We start from the raw sequence: 17,591 nt of genomic DNA on the forward strand, positions 1-17,591 counted from the left end.
GCCGTATTTTTGCAACAGATTTTACGCTCAGCTTTAAACGACAGAACGATTAGAGTTAATTAAATGGTTTTTAAAGGATTTTCCACTTTGTTTTGAAGGATAAAAGAACGCCAACGACAAGCTTTCCATTGTTTCTTAGCCAGCAGCTCTCAATATCTAAACATGTGTGAAAGTAGCAACTCGAGGGAAACTTTCCATTCTTTCATGGTTAAGTCGATTTCCAGATTTACTTTTTAAAAATGTTTGTTTTTTGACAAATGTCAAACATGTCACAATATGTTCTCCTGAAAAGGGGCTTGCCATTCCCTGTGTGTGCGGTCACGAAGAACCGGAGCCGTGCGAGGAGGTGAACAGACTTTATAGAAACCAAGAATTCGAACATCGCTAAACGTATTCCTGTTGTCCATGTTAAATCGAAAATCTGTTACCTGCATTTGATAACATTAATGTTGCATGATACCGAAAGTAGGTTAGCTGTGCCCTCATACTTTCATATATCTTGAAAACGATTGTTGAATTCTTTTTTAAGGAAATGAATTTCTTCCTCACGTGGTTTAGCATCAGTGGGCTTCCCGTTCTCAGAATTGGGAAGTGTGCCGTATTGTGCCTACCCTCCCTCCCTACTCTGCCGTCACAGTGCCGGCAGTCTTTCTTTGGGCAGCTTAACTATAGTTTAACCAGACTTGGCTACAACTTCTTAACGTCGTCATACAAATGTGCACCAACATTGGTCGCTTTGAGCGGCTCTTTCGTCCATTTTTAGCATAAAAGAGGGTAACGCTGTCCCAGTAACAGGCCGTGAAGGCCCATAGGAATGAGTCGGCTCATAGGTGGCGCAGGTAAGGTTGTCCGCCTTACGCGCCGGCCGCCCTTGGCCCCAAGGAATATTCTTGGTGAAGAAAGCAGTCTTCTTGGGATTTGGCACTATGTATATGTGGTGTTAACCGACGTTTCGGAGGAATGTATCGCCTCCATCTTCAGGGTAGAAGAAAAAATAAATCCGCAAGTGAAGAGACCGTGAGAACCGGCAAAACTCTTCGCTTGCGGATTTCTTATATTTTTTCTTCTACCCTGAAGATGGAGGCGATACGTTCCTCCGAAACGTCGGTTAACACCACATATACACGGTGCCAAATCCCAGAAGACTGCTTTCTTCATAGTCACCGCCGTGAAAGCCTCAAATCTTAGAATATTCTTGGTACTCATTTCTGTTAGATTTCTGTTAGAGGCTGAGTCGCCCTCAGCGCGAACGCGAATTCTTTAGCTGTCTCTTTGACAGCTCACGTCGGTAATACGAATGGTCCAAAAGTCAGTTAACGTAAAACATTCTCTCAGAAGAACGAGCATGTTCAAATTTAAAACTTCCATTCAATGTAAAGAACGGTATCACAGCGTTGTGAGTTGTGCAATGAACATGGAGGATCTCATTTCGAACAATTTCTGTAAATTCAGTACGTAACAAAGAAGTATTTTAGTGTACATTTTACAAATAAGTTAACTGACTTTTAGGCTCCTCTGGATATGACCTTTCAACATGGGAAATTATAGGTTTCCATCAGAATATAGATCAAAGGTGAGGCATTTGTTTTCTGTATTAAGCTTAGTACCAAAGGGTCACAATCTTGTCTGCATAATTTAATAAATAACTCAGTTCAATTAGTTGAGAAGAAGACTGGTCACGTGATTGGCTTCTTAGATGACGGAACTTCGTGGAACGCTTAAACACCGAACAGCAAGAGCTATCAACTGCGATAGTCTGTTCTGAACAGAGGAGACGCCACAGTTGCATTAATTTCACAACCTTTGTAAAAGAAGCGCATAAAATGACACGTTTGCGTAGCATAGCAAGGTATTATGAATTGAAACCACAAATTTACATTGTACAAATGTCTCTTCTAAATATTACTTACGAAAATATCACTTTTCATGCGTCAGTTTGCTTTGGATATTATGTTGAATAAACAGATATATCTTTTGATGACGCAGTAACATTTTTAATGTAGTTTTTCCTTCCCCTCCCCTCCCCTCTTCTTAAGAAAGTAATATAGTAGAACTAATGCTTTCACAAGCAGACACGATGACAGGCCCACCTAATCTGCATTCCGGGTTTCTGATATTCGGTTATTTTACAGTGGGGGAAAAGGAAAGGCAAGAAACGCCCGAAGGCCATTGGCGAAAGAAGATTACAGTAATTTCTTTGTTCTAGTGCTAATTCGTAGTTAGTCATTCTTCCAGAGAGACAGGGTCATGTGATGAGGCCACGAGTATAGAGGCACGAATGAAATAGCGGCGCGTTCGCATTCCTGCCGAACGCCCATTAAAATCACTTCGTCGTGTTTGTATGTACGAAACAACTCCATAATGCATACACCGATGTCGATTAAATTTCTTGCTGAAAGATTCTGTAAACAGAAACTGTCTCCTCATTTTCAGAGAAAAATAAAAAACACTGTATGTCTAACACACTCCTTTCAGTCAGTTGCAGATTTTGACTGAGAAGGGAAGAGCGTTTCGGAATTATTATGGTATGCATACATTGCCGAACTTGTGTTCGGGAGTGAATAGCGGTCTTTCGAACACACGCGAAATTTACCGAAGACTTCTATTTATCTGTTGTTCGTATATTCCCGACCCTGAAGCGCTTGTTATATAAAAAGTGAAAATATACATTTAAATACATATAATCCGCTCAGTATTTTTCCTTGAATTCTTAAGTCTTTACTTAATTTTTTTTCGGCTTTTTGTCTGCTTCTTTATCTGTTCGAATTATTTATGCATGTATTTATTATATAGTATCTTTTTAGCTTTCTCTCCTTTTATCTTTGTTTCTTCCTCCTGTTTATCTTTCAGCTGTATTTTATTTTGTCTTCTGCAGTCTTAGTTAATGGTGAAGAGTTTTCTATTTCTGTTACACATTGGACAGAAGTCTGTGGATGGGGGAGCATTCCATCGTAAGGTCAGTACCTGCATAAAGAGTTTAACGCTCATCCATTATGCGAAATGGATCTGAACTCGGGATTCCTGTGTGCCAGTGTACCTAGACAGTGTACTCCTTCAACCTCATTGCCACAGAGAACTTTGTTGAAAAATATGAGATGAAGTAACAGTGGAGTGGAGACAACTATGTAAGGAGTAGCGTCAAATTTGTGCCTTTCAGAAAACTTCGTTACCCTGACAGCATCAAGGAGGATGTGCCACGCTACTGAACAATCATACCATCATAGTAGCTGTGTAAATCATAAAGCATTCCTCGTTACCTGTGTCAAACACAAATTGCTTTCAACATCCCACTAATATACAAGTGCGCATGTATGTCCCTGATCCCTGTTCCAAACATTTGTAATTCATGTACCCAAAATTATGGTTTTATAAACCCCTATCTTCATTTTCGTTTCTTGGAAAGTGGATAGGACGATAGCTGCTTTCACTGGTTATTCCCCATGACAGTACAAATATTGGAGCTGGGGTAGCTCGGTGAGTATGGTGACTATTAACTATGAACTAGTCGTCCGGTGTTCCATTTCAGGCAAGTAATGAAACTTTCGGCTGTGCCACTGAGTCTACACCGATTCTGAGGACCACGTAGCCTCCTATCCAGTGGGTTCTTCGGGTGTGACGTGGCCGCTTGTGAAGCTGACCACTCATCTCCGTCTGGTACCGAGATTAAGAATGTTTGCCTTGCGCCCTCGTGGTGTAGTACTTAAGTAAGCACTGGGCAACCCCACCTTTTCTGCAATAGTGCAAATCGTTTCCAAAATCGCATCAGCAGGAACCCGAGGGGACTGTAATGCCAAGGTAACGGACCGTTGTGGTGGGGGACGCATTTTGTAAAAGTATCTCGACGATTACGGAACAGCTGCGGAAGAGAAAGCTGTCAGGGTCGACTGCCTGGATGGGTGCAAGAGTGAGACATCTCACTTTACCAAGCGCCCAGTTAAATGTGGCTCTGGAGTCCAACCACTTTTCTGTCCAAGAGGTCCTTGGGACTTTTCCTGTAGGTTAAAGCAACCGGAACGTGGTGCTTATGCCTGGTTCTTGAAAGTTAGGTAGTTAACAATTCCTTTATTAGATAACACCCATGTAGGAAATATTACTTATTTCCGAGAGATCAAGGGGAAAATGTTGCATTGAACCACGGGAAAACGTCTCGTACGATTCATTTTGTGTGCTCGCTTTAGCGCTACGCCTTGGATGAGTGAAACTTTCGTCGGCAGGCTCTTCCAGGCTGATACATTTGCAGTACAGAGCAGGCTATACACATCATCACTCTCTCTTTGATACACGGTACGGATCTTTTAAACGGGTTCAGGTGTAACCGTAGTCGGTGCAACCGGCGCCGGTCTCAAGGCCAGCCGACAGTTTCAAGTCGGTGAGCAACAAGTCACGTATAAACCACCCATTTCCGAACGCAGTCCACATTAGGCCGTCAACTTATAGCCAGACCGAAACGCCATTTTGTTTCATGCGATAACGTATGTGAATGTCAACTGATTTTAATCGGTCTTGGCAGAACAGCAATCAGTTATGCCACTTGTATTCCTCGTCAGTTTCCTCGTAAAGTAGTGTTCATCTCACGTTAAACTGGATTCGGCCCTTAGAATTAAGTTAATTTTAGATTTGTAGGAAATCGTTGGTAACGTGATACCCACTAGAAGGATGCTTAAAGTACCATGGGCTTTCCCGTGGAAATCAAAGGCAAACTGAAAACATAGGTACAGGAATCTCCGTGGCCTTTAGTCCGCAAGTGAACTATACCAACCGAGCGACCGCCGCTTGTCAGCGAAGTTAGTGCCAACTTTTCGGATAGAGGGTGTCGCGTGGTCAGCGCAACGGATTCCCACGGCCGTTAATCTTTGTTGTCTAGACCGGAGCCGCTACTTTTCAATTCAAGTAGCCATTTGTTAAATCTGATTTCAGATAAAGCCTTTCACTACTCTGGGGAACAGGTGATGAAGGAGTGTAGATGTTGAGCATTTGAGCCATATATATGTAGGCAGTAACCTGGTTGCAAAACAAGAACAACTTAGAGCGCAGCCTCACCAGGTAGTTATGGGTGTGCCTGGAGGTAATCTGTATTTTAATCACGCAATAAAAGAATAAAGCAGTTTTATGCTCAAAAACTAATGACGTCCGCCATACCAGTGAAGAAGTTAAGTCTTGTCGACGTGTACGATCTATAGACTATGTGGACGAAGAAAGAAAATTCCAAGTGGAATTTGACGACATGCTGTATATCGTATATTCATGTTTGTGTTATCGGGTTGATTGACGCCAGTATATAGGTCTCTACACCACGATGGATCGCGCTGCTTTGTTACTGATCATGTTGAAATCAAGAGGAGTCACATTCTGACATACTTATTTCATTATGTCTTATGATCTTAACGGAGATATGAATTCGAGTAGTCTGTACGGTTATTTTACCGTCGTAATACATAGGTTTTGCCTGTCACGGTAGACGAGCGGGCTAACACATTCACTGTCTTCGCTCTCTTGGAAGCCGGGATCGTGGGTTCGAATCCCACTTAGGGCATGAATGTTTAGTGTTTGTGTGCATGAGTTTTTCTGTGTCTGTGTACAGATAGAGGCCTTGCAACGAGCTGATCGCCCGCCCAAGGAGTTCTACCGAATGTCTAAAATCTAGTAAACCGAAGCGAAACGGAGAGTTTCATGGAGGTATGCCAAGGCCCAAATTGGGGCTGTAGCGCGAAGGGAAAAAAATGCATAGAGTGTGCGTATCAAGTGCCCTCTTAAATTAGTCTGTTTGAGGTTAAACACAATTTTATGAGTCCAGTTGAAGGAAGCTCAACTAACTTCATTCCATGTTAAACCCTAACTGCAGCGGCCTCCGTGGTCTAGGGGTAACGTTTCCACCCCATGACTCAAGGTACGCGGGTTCAAACCCCGCGGAGGTCGTGGAATTTTTAAGGGCGGAAAAATTCAGGGAACAAGTCCTGCGGGAAGGACTTTATGCCGTGGGTCGTAGATTTACGGCACGTAAAAGATCCTCATGTCTCCAGGTGACCTCTGCGCAAAATTAAGCAAGTTTCCCGCCCAAGTAGTTTCCATTGCCTCTGGTAGATCGGGGAAGTATCGAGGTACCGAGGGCCGACCTCGTTGGCTGAACGGGGCTGATAGCACGCACCAGTACCGGTAGGGTATGGCGATTGGTAGAATATCAAAGGGGGGCGTACAGTAGACTATTAGTCGCGGTGCATGGGGAAACCCACCCCCTCCAGTAATAATAATAATAACCCTAACTGCACGTCACGTATCCAGATCTCCATATTTCAACATTTACAAAAGAAACCGTAGGCCGACACTGAAACAAAATGCTTTCCACCGTATAAGATTTCAGCACTTCTGTTATGACATCATATCCCAGGAGACCAATCTTGACTTTTCGCTCATTCACCATCTTCTGTATACTTTTTAAACAATGCAGCAAAAGGGGCTCATATGTATTAAAATACAAAATTCGTTGCTGTGGTAAGCCTTCGTAGGTACGTAGGTCGTACTGAAAGTCGTGAGCAACAATTTTTTGTAAAGTAACATGATTTATTTTATCCGTCTTCTAGTGCATACATTCATCTATCCCCTCTTCTCACTCGCACTACATGTTTCGGCACAAAAGTGCCATCTTCAGGTGCTGATCCAATCCACGACAAACTAGTTCATTGCATGCCTTGTCTATACATACTAAAATAACTAAAATATATATTTATCATATATACTGATAAATGTTAAGTGTTAAAATATTAAAATTGTACAGGATATTTCATTCCTACGTCGTGTTTCATTACGCGAGTCACTTCTATCATCTTCTGTTGGAGCACTCTTTCACTATCGTGTATTGTGCTCTGTGTTGCGTCTTGCTCCTGTGACTGCGTGTGTTATAACATTAGTAAAGTAACATGCTTTCTTATTGACAAACCAAACACACCACCTCAATCTACAGACCTTTCTTTATTTTTCCACATAATCGCCACTTCTCTGTACACATTTCTCTCAGCGTTCTGGGAGTTTGAAAATTCCCCTTCTGTAAAATTCCGTTCCAGCCATCCGAAGACACTGGCCCACTGCTTTCTGAATTCAGCGTGCTTATGGAAGTGTGTGCATGGGTGCGAACAGTGTTCGAAGATGGGTGAAACATTTTAAAGATGGGAACACCAGCATCGAAGATGAGCCTCGGAGCGGTCGTCCTCGAACAGCCTGAACTGAACGCAACAAGGAAAGAGTGGATGAGATCATTGAAGATGACAGGCGTGTGACTGTGCACACAATAGCCCGAAAACTTGGAATAGGGCACAGTGCAGTACAGGAGATGATTAAAAGCTTGGGCTATAGGAAAGGTTTGTGCTCGTTGGGTCCCGCGGTTATTGACCGAAGACCACAAAGGTCACATTGGAAACAATTGCAAAGATGGGGTGGGAAGTTCTTCCACACCCCTCCTATAGCCCTGATCTGGCACCCTCCAACTACCATCTTTTCGGATTTGTAAAGGATCAGCTGAGTGGACAACGTTTTGAGACAAGGGAGGCAATTCAGAAAGCAGTGCGTCTGTGTCTTCGGATGGCTGGAGCGGAATTTTACAGAAGGGGAATTTTCAAACTCCCAGAACGCTGGGAGAAATGTGTACAGAGAAGTGGCAATTATGTGGGAAAATAAAGATAGGTCTGTAGATTGAGGTGGTGTATTTGGTTTGTCAATAATAAAGCATGTTACTTTACAAAAAATTGCTGCTCTTGACTTTCAGTACGACCCTCGTAAATGCGAAGGCAAAATTATCCCTGTGCTTGATTAAGTGCCACGCCTTGAAGGTGTAGGGGAATGGAGGTACAGCTCCAGTATTCTTAACCTCGGCATTAAATGGAATGATTAGTTTCATGCCCGGTCACGTTACTTCCGAGGAAAGAGCCTCCGGAAGTCATTGCATAGAAGGCTGGGTGGGCCCAACAAACGGTCAGGACACTGTGGAGAAGAGGACAGTCTCTGCCCACTGAAAATCTAATCCCGATTCATCTGTCGTCCAGCCCTTAGCGTTGTCATAATATGTTGACGGCTTGGAGCTGCAGGCTGTTTCTGATTACCTGAACGTCTTCGTGGCATAGTTCTTGTGTCCAAGGTCAGCTTTAACTTGACTCCACCGAGCCGAGTCCTTGACAAACTTATTGTTTCACATTAAATAACAGATTACCCGCCTTGTATGAAATTCGAAGGTTAATCATATTTTTCACAAGATTCCATCTCTGGTCCTTAGTTATCAAAGATTCATGTAATATACGCCAATCTACCCCAAAATGTTCCCAGTTTTGTCATCCTTTATGTTTTCTTGCTAAATGTTTTTAGACTTACGCATTTCTCATCTCGTCCATACGTGCTACATACCCTGCCCTTCTCACCTGAGTTGGACATACGAATAATATGTGATGGAACATAAATTATGCTGTGTCTGAAACATCTTTAAGCATACCTTGAATAGGCAGCATTACGGAAGAAAGTCCTGTGCGTTGTGTTTGGCGGGATCTCTGGTATGGCAGTTTTGGTTTCCATCGTATGTTGAAAGTAGAATCTAGTAACTTTCTATCATGCATGATGTATGTCACTATCGGATGGTGAGGTACCCCCAGAATTTTTTAGACATAGTCTGTGAATCTTCTAATATGCAGTTTTCTTCATCCTCCTGCTACTTCCTCCCTCATAGTCCAAATTTTCTGCCAAGCACCTTGTTTTCAAAGATCTCGAGAATTCTATCAGTGTGAGATGCCAAGTTTCACACACATACAAAATAACGAACAACATTTAGCATATAATTTTTGTATCTTAATCTTTACGATTTTGGATAGTGGACGGGAAGACGACGGATTCTGAAGCGAATGGTAGCAAGCATTTCACAAATGTAACCAGTGCTTTTCTTCGTGACTGCACTTTGGTTCGTTATTGTCGTTCCCAAATTCATGTACTTTGGTACATTTTCGAAGGAATTGACTTCCGGTATGATTTTACCCCGAATTCTCCTGTTAAGACATGAACTTAAATGCATGTTACCGATAATAAAATCTAAAAGTTTGTGACGGTGTTATATTGGTACAAGTAAAGTAAAAAGTAATGCTATCCCTGTAACAGGCCGTGAAGGCCCATAGGGTTGTGAGACGTTGAGGGTCCCACACTATCTAGACCAGGCATGTCAAACTCAAGTTGTACAGAGGGCCACCTCAGCCCTATAAATGATAGCCCAGGGCCGCACTTCAAAATAGAAATATACGTTAGATTTTGATACAAGGAAATTTAATTCTATTTATTATTTAGGAATAATTTCAATATAATTACCTAAAGTCTCATATCTTACAGTTTTAAAAAGCAAGAGAATGCCATTTTTGACAAGTATCAAACAAACATATACAAGAAAACTCGTAGTTGATAATTTAATGTTTAATTATAACCTTTATACTTTCATCACAATGTAACATCAGCACCTGTCGCTGTGTGAAAATGAACTGAATGACAATGTACAGGAGACTACCGGACTAGTAGGAATGTGTATCTTGTCTCAGTGGTCATAAAAGTGAAAGTTTGCTAGCAGCCCATTAGACAATGGCTGGGGGTTGCAAGCTAGTTTTGAAGGTAGAAATCCCTTGCAATTGTCTGTCAGTTTTCACCCTCCTTGCATTCTTACTACGCCTCCAAAAGGGATTCTTGGAAATACTTGGGATGGTGAGGCTGTGCGGATTTTAGTGAATTACCCTTCTGAAATACAATAGTTTGTCCTTCACGAACTTTACAAACCGTTAGTTGGACAAACCCTTCTGCAATTCTCAGAGTCACTTTTCCTTCAGCCTGCTAATTTATGTCTGCGTGAGACTTCTTGTCTTCTGGTCTCTTGGAAAATTGTCTTTACAAAAAACATTTCTACTAAAATTTTAATATTGATTTTAATATCAGTCAGCTCTAAAAGTTGAGGGGCCGCACTTTGTGGCTATGGGGTCCGCAAGTTTGACACGGCTGGTCAAGACAATCGGCTCAGAGATGGCGGTAAGGTTGTCAGCCTTACGCGCCGGCCGCGCTTTACTCCCCAGGAAAATTATTTAATTAATTCCTGGTACTCGTTTCTGTTAGAGGCTAGTCGACCCCGGGGCCATAGGGCGGCTGGAAGGATTAGGTCAACAGAAAAATAAATCCAATGACCTCATCGGAACTTGAACCCGCGACCTTCCGGCTTGTAGCATAGTGCCTAAACCAATTACGCTACCGCGTCCCCCCTATATTGCTATAAGTGCGTGTATTATGTTTTTGGACATTATCCATCGTCTTGTCCGGAGATAGGGGCTAGCTCTTATCTGTTGGACCCAAGTGAGTAGATTTTACCGGAGGACGGGGACAGAATCCAGCCTCTGAAACGTTGTGTTTTCAAAAAGAAACAGGACGGTTTTTAGAAAATAGACAAGACGATGGATAATGTCCAAAATCATAATATCTGTAGCATGTTACCGATAGTTTGTCACAGACTTTTACAACTACCAGAGAGTGGTCATTGTCAGGGTCGGCTCCTCGAAAACTGCACTTCAAGTGGGCCCGTACTTGAAAACAATCTTGTATCACTACGTATTCTGTCGGATTGAGTGTCGCCCTATCTGGAGTCTAACTGTATTTATGAATGTTACTAAGTATGGATATGGCCGCGCCATAGCTCAAGCTGTTAGTCGCTGGCTTCCCACCGCGGCGGCCCGGGTTCGATCCCGAGTCTGGTCAAGTGGGATTTGTGGTGAACAAAGTGGCGCTGGGGTAGGTTTTCTCCGAGTACTTCTGTTTCCCCTGCCAATCTTCATGGCACCAATTGCTCCACAATCACCCTCACCTATCATCTGGGGCTGGTAAGGCCAGAAGTTGCCGCGGTACAGGAGACTTAGTCCCACCCCACTAACGATAAAAAAAGTATGAATATTGTGCTCCTGACATTTTTTCTAGCGGTAGAATTTACTACTCTGATCCTACTATCATTGCCAGATTCATATAAATTATCTTTTCCAGTTGTAATATGCCTGTATCTTCTGTATCTGTACTTCTGCATTGGAATCTCCTACCTAATTTTCTTGTGAATCTTGAGAATTGGTCAGATATACGCCGAGTTCTTCGTTAAAGTTCTTTGTGAAGAATATGAATCGTTACTTTTACATAAGCGATTTCTTTAATATGATGTAGACAGTCTACCACTAACACATTCTGCCCCTTTAAGTGCTGATTAATACCCTTGAAAAGGTCTCATCATCATCATCATCAGTAATCTGTCAAGACGACAGGTCCACAGTCTCTTTCAAAACAATTCCTCCACTTAATGCGATCTAGAGCTTTCTCCTTCAAATGACAGTACCCTCTTCTGTCCCCAAGGTCATCCAGCATCTTCTTACGTCTTCTTCCTCGTCTTCTTGTCACTTCTATCCGCCCATCTATCTTTCCTTCGATAGCTTCTTTTAGAAGGCAGTTTCTGCGTAAAACATGACCAATCCAATTAGCCTTCCGTTTTCTTATTTCATGTAGGATATTCCTCTGCTCACTGACTCTAATTAACACTTCTTCATTTCTCACATAATCGGTCCAACTGATCTTCTCCATTCTTCTCCAACACCACATTTCGAAACTTTCCAGATGTTTCTGATCTACTGCCCTAAGTGTCCATGTTTCAGCCCCATACAGAGCTATGCTCCAAATGTAGCATTTCACTAGTTTCTTCCTCAAATTTAAGTCCAATTTGCTGGTAAAAAGATTCTTCTTCTTGCTAAATGCAGCTTTTGCCATGGCAATCCTGGATTTAATTTCACAAGTACACCTTCCATCATCTGTTAACAAGCTACCCAAATATTTAAAACATTTCACATTCTCCACTTGTTTTTGGTCTATCTTTATTGTGACTGGGGTTGGTTGTCTCGAAATTTTCATTACTTTTGTTTTCTCCACATTCATTTCCATGCCATAGCACCTTCCAATTTCAATTAGTCTATCAATCATGCCCTGTAGCACAGTTTCTTCCTTAGCCATTAACACAAGGTCATCTGCATATTTCACAGTTTGAATAATTTGCCCTCCTACTTTGAAGTCACCGAGCCCATCCAGAGCTTCCTTGGTAAGGCATTCGCTGTACAAGTTGAACAGAATTGGTGATAAACAGCATCCTTGTCGAACTCCTCTTCCAATCTGCACACTTCCTGTCTCCCCCCTGTCCAGTCGTACTCTAAGAAAAGGTCTATACCCAAAAAATTATTTTCGTTTCGATTTCTGTAGTAAAATGTGTAATAGTTTCCAGGTTCAATGCTTTCCCTGTTTCATCCGACCTTCTGCGTCTTTTACTAAATTTAACCTGTACTCTGCTAATTTTCTTCTTGCTGCTTTCAGTTAATCTGACCACCCCTCAGGGTGGAGGGCCACCACTCTACAATATATTTATAGCTTCCCGCCTTACGTCACGTGAAGCATTGTTGTTATGGAAGTTCGCGTCTTCCAACCAGAATCGTGTTGCCCGCAGCAACAACTGTTCATAGTACCTCGATACAACGGTGTGATGACGCAAGCGCAGTGTGTTCTGTACTACGTAGATTGCATTGTTCTTCCTGCGGCTGCATGCACAGTGTCGCGCATAGTAATTTCTTCAGGGCGTACCTGTGTCTGCCCATCGAAAGTAAATGCAAGAATGATATAAATCACTTCATGGATTTCCACTGTGAAGTTTGTTTAATCGTAAATCATTTAGCAACCGGCTTCAAAAATAAATTGGCTGCTAAAACCACAAATTGATGTGTGAAGTAACTTCCAGTATTCTACGAACTTTTGATGTTAGGTTTGGCCTCGTCACAAAATGTTATTCGCGCATGCAACGCAGCGAGTTAGGCTACATAGATATGCATATATTATGTGTATGTACTAATATTAAGCATTAAAAATATAAGCAGTTGTGATGGTTCCTTGTTTTAGAAGGCTTGTACATTGTAGCCTGTGTTTTACTACGAGTACAATAGTACTGTTATAATGTCAGGATCAGCGAACAGGTGAGCAGACGAGCCGAGAGGCCCCCAATACGGCTATGTACAATATTCATTCATTCATTCATCAGTAATCTGTCAGATGACAGGTCCACAGCCTCTTCCAAAACAGTTTCTCCACTTAATGCGATCTTCTGTTTTTGGAAAGAGACTATCCAGGAATAGTGATAATGTGGTAGTTTTTCCATTTGCTTTCCACATCGCAGTACAACAGCCGTTCAAACCACTCTGGTCACGCCTGTTGCTATACGAACTTGAACCATCTCGAGCATCATTTTCTCTGTGCTTCAAGTCGCCGCTGATGACGCTGCTTCCGGCATCAGTTTTCGGTGTCTCTCTTCGTCTGATGCCTACCCTTTGACCTGTCCAGCAAGGGAGGCCCTGCCAGTAGCTACGCTACCGCTGGTATAGCTCTCAGGGTCCTTGGCATACTCAAACACCCTCACCACGATAAGGTGGAGACACCAACGAGGGGATGTACAATATATATATACAATCACACACACACACTTAACGCACAATTCACACAATAGACGCGCTCCTACGTCCATTATCAATAATTGCATTTCAGAGGCCCATCTGCTTATGTCATTTCACGAAAGTCACACCTTCTAGGCAATGTGAAGGTAGTAAGTAGTAATGCTAGGTACTAGGGCCTCCGGAAAGGGGGGGCTATACTACAAGCCGGAAGGTGCTGGTTCAAGTCCCGATGAGGTCATTGGATTTTTTCAATTGACCTAATCCTTCCTGCCGCCCTATGGCCCTGGGGTTGACTCAGCCTCTAACAGAAATGAGTACCAGGAATTAATTACATAATTTTCCTGGGGAGTAAAGCGCGGCCGGTGCGTAAGGCTGACAAACCTTACCGCCATCTTTGAGCCGATTGTCTAGATCAGGCATGTCAAACTCAACTTGTACAGAGGGCCACCTCAGCCCTATAAATAATAGTGCAAGGCCGCACTTCAAAATAGAAATATACATTAGATTTTGATACAAGGAAATTTAATTCTATTTATTATTTAGGAATAATTTCAATGTAATTACCTAAGTCACATATATTAGGTTTAAAAAGCATGAAAATGCTATTTTTGACAAGTATCAAACAGCTTTTCAATATGTAAAAAGAGAGATTACACAAGAAATTATGTTAGAAATAGCAGAACACTGAATTTCCTGCAGGCTGCTAATTTATGTCTGCATGAGACTTCTTGTCTTCTGGTCTGTTGGAAAATTGTCTTTACAAAAAATATTTCTACTAAAATTTTAATATTAATTTTAACATCAATTAGCTCCTAAAGTTGAGGGGCTTGTGGCTATGGGGGCCGCATGTTTGACACAGCTGGTCTAGATAATGTGGGACCCTCAATATCTCACAACCCTATGGGCCTTCACAGCCTGGTACAGGGATAGCTTTACTTTACTTTTACTAGGGGCTCCACGCAATCACAGTCCAGTGATACCACATCACTAAATACTGAAAATAAAAAATAAAAACATAGACCTTAAACTCCTAAATAAGCATATTTCATGAAATTGACAGCTGGCAGCAGACACTGTTCGCAGGTCCTTCTACCGACAGAATTATTACCACTTGTATCCAGTGCGTGCATTGTTCTACCGACGCACTGTGTTATAACAATCTCTCGCATAATTATTACACTTTTGTATACAGAAGGATGTAGTTGCAGCGTAGATGATAAAGGCATATAGAGAATTGATAGGTGTAAAATACAGAAGCAATACGCAGCAGTAATTAATATTTAGCCTGCACTCAAGTTAGGCCTGAAGGAGAAAGCTCGAGGCACGGGCGTGGTCATGAGACCCGCACTCTGAACTAGATGTGTTTAACAAAGTTCTTTTTATGGCTTCTCGCATGTATATATCGAAAGCCATGTTATTAATTTACTGTCACTCCAAGCTATGCCAACATAAGCTTTCGCGAAGGCGCATGTCTTCCCTGACAAGATATATTGATGAGATCTAAAAGTTTGTGACGATGGTATATTGGTACAGATAATGTAACAATGTTAATAATGTTACAGTGTAACATTGTATAATGTATACGTTGTATAATTGTATAATTCATCGTCTTGTCTTTATCCAAAAACCGCCATGTTTATTTTTCAAAACACAACGTTTCGGAGACTGGATTCTGTCTCCCGTCTCCCGTCTCTCCGGAGAGCGACTAGCTCTGTCGATTAGGCCCAACTGAGTAGTTTTTACATGAAGACGGAGACAGAATCCAGTTTCCGAAACGTTGTGTTTTGAAAAATAAACAGGGAGGATTTTAGATAGAGACAAGACGATGGATAATGCCCAAAAACATAATATTTGTGCCAAGATATACTAAGTTTCACGAATTTCGAAATATGTATAATATTGGTGTTTGACTAGGACAGCTGGAGAATGCCAGTAGAGTTCTGAAGGACGCTTTTGTAAATAGTACTATGGGTACAATTCGGTGGTGAGCCCCTTGAAGAAAATAGAGGGCTACATCTTTCTACCGTACTACAATACCAATAATGTTATAATGGTTTGAAATATTAGACGCTCGCTTTGTTTAATTGTGCTTTTTCAGCTTCAGTTCTTCTGTAATTTTGAATTGTCGAAGGAAATGATTGTGGCCCTCTTAAGGTACTACAGAAGAACTAATCTCTGGGCCCATGACCTTAACACGGGACTCACGAATAAAATAACAAACTTCTCCGCCACAATATTCCTCTGATAATCGATTACCCGAAATTATAACAATTTTTATATGGAGAGGTCTGTCCCTTTCAGGAAACTGATTTGGTGACATCTGTTCCAGAAAGAACAGGACTTAAAATAATGCAAGGTTTCAGTAATTAACCACACCCACCTTGTCAAGGTTGGTGTCACTGGGCCCATGCAACCTGTTTGTAAAATAGAGCACTTGCAGTTGATCTGAAGCTTGGTCTTCCCCCGAGATACACAAGACGTCTGGAAACAAAGCGCTGCAGATGGTACTCGATCAGAAAGAAAGGAAGGAAACAGAAAAATTGAGACTCATATGAGGAACATTATAATTTGTAAAAAAAGATAGAGCTATCCCTGTAACAGGCAATGGAGGCCTATAGGGTTGTGAGACGCCGAGGCTTCCACACTTTCTAGACAGTCAGCTCACAGATGGTGGTGAGGTTGTCAGCCTTACACACTAGCTGCCCTTTATCCTCAGGAAGATTCCTGGTACTCATTTCTGTTAGAGGCTCAGTCGACCACACATCCATAGTATTGCTGGAAGGATTAGGTCAAATGAAAAATTCAGTTACCTCATCAGGGATCGAACCTGCAACCTTCTGGCTTGTGCCACAACCAACTAAGCTACTGTGGGCCCCCTTTAAAATTTGTACTTTTCACGTGGTATTATTAAATAAGAAAGGCTGGAATGGACAAGACACGCAACAAAGGCAGAAAATACTAAAAGTGCAAAAATATTTACATTTTAAAATGTCATGGGACAATAACTTTACACAGGCTTAGGTGTAGATAATGGAATTATAATAATAATAATTTGGTCTCACGGAAATAATTAATGGAGATGTGGAATGGATTGATTATAGAATACTCGTAAAATGGTAGGCTTTCATGATGACGGTGAGCTCCGAGACTACATAACAGAAGGCAATTTCTTTGCCAGCTGAATAACCATAAGCTCTGTAGCAATAAATGTACACATTGTAGCTATAAAAATACACTGGTTTGTAAAGTGAATGTTTGCCAAGCAGGTTGGTATAGTAATAATGCTGTAAACTCTCATTCGGTGATACTTAACTCAAATCTCGTCTGAAACACCAGCTATCCTAACAGGCATTTCATTGTTTTTCCCATTCCTTCCACCCGACTTCCATTATATTAGGCAATTAGGCCATGGTTGATTTCTTTAAAGTCCCATAAATAGTAAAAGAAGCAAATATACTGAACTTCACTTGTGGCCTCTGCTTGTATTTGGAAATATCTTGTAGCATAGAAGATAAAGATACCAGGCCCTTGAAGATTAAGTCTAGCATATCCTTATTTAAAGAAGCTTTCTTCCTTTGGTTTACTTCAATGCTAACATAATTTATATTGATGAAATTCACAGATAGTTTGCTTCAACTCCTTAGAGATGACAGGACACGCTTCTCCCATTGAACTTGTCAAACACCAAACAGATCAGGGCAGGTCGTTGCTACAATTAATTCCAGTTTATTTTTGAATCATAAAAAATCAACTACATGATAAAAAATCATTTGGTTGTTGATAGTTATTCAAATGACCAAGCAACCCCATGTTTTCTTTCTTTCTTTCTTTCTTTCTTTCTTTCTTCCTTCTTCTTCTTCTTCTTCTTCTTCTTCTTTGGGGGGGGGGATGAGGTTCAATGCTGTATTTCATGTCCACCAATGCATACTATCTCTCATGCACTAGTTCACCATCCTCCTTTATTACTTATTTAACTTAAAACCATTTTAATTTTCACCTATCTACCCTAGAACTCACAAATGGTCTACTCCCACAATGCCTTCTGTTGTAATTTTGATGTGTATATTTTGTTTTTCTTTG

The 17,591-nt window shown here is 41.5% G+C and overlaps 1 protein-coding gene across 3 annotated transcripts in view; it reads left to right on the plus strand.

Moving 5' to 3' along the window:
* Positions 1 to 17,591, plus strand: part of LOC111872519 (DNA-binding protein D-ETS-4) — an 85,295-nt gene that overhangs the window by 54,398 nt on the left and 13,306 nt on the right. The window lies entirely within an intron of this gene.

Source organism: Cryptotermes secundus, unplaced genomic scaffold, assembly GCF_002891405.2.
Source record: "Cryptotermes secundus unplaced genomic scaffold, Csec_1.0 scaffold537, whole genome shotgun sequence".
NCBI classification, from domain to species: Eukaryota; Metazoa; Arthropoda; class Insecta; order Blattodea; family Kalotermitidae; genus Cryptotermes; species Cryptotermes secundus.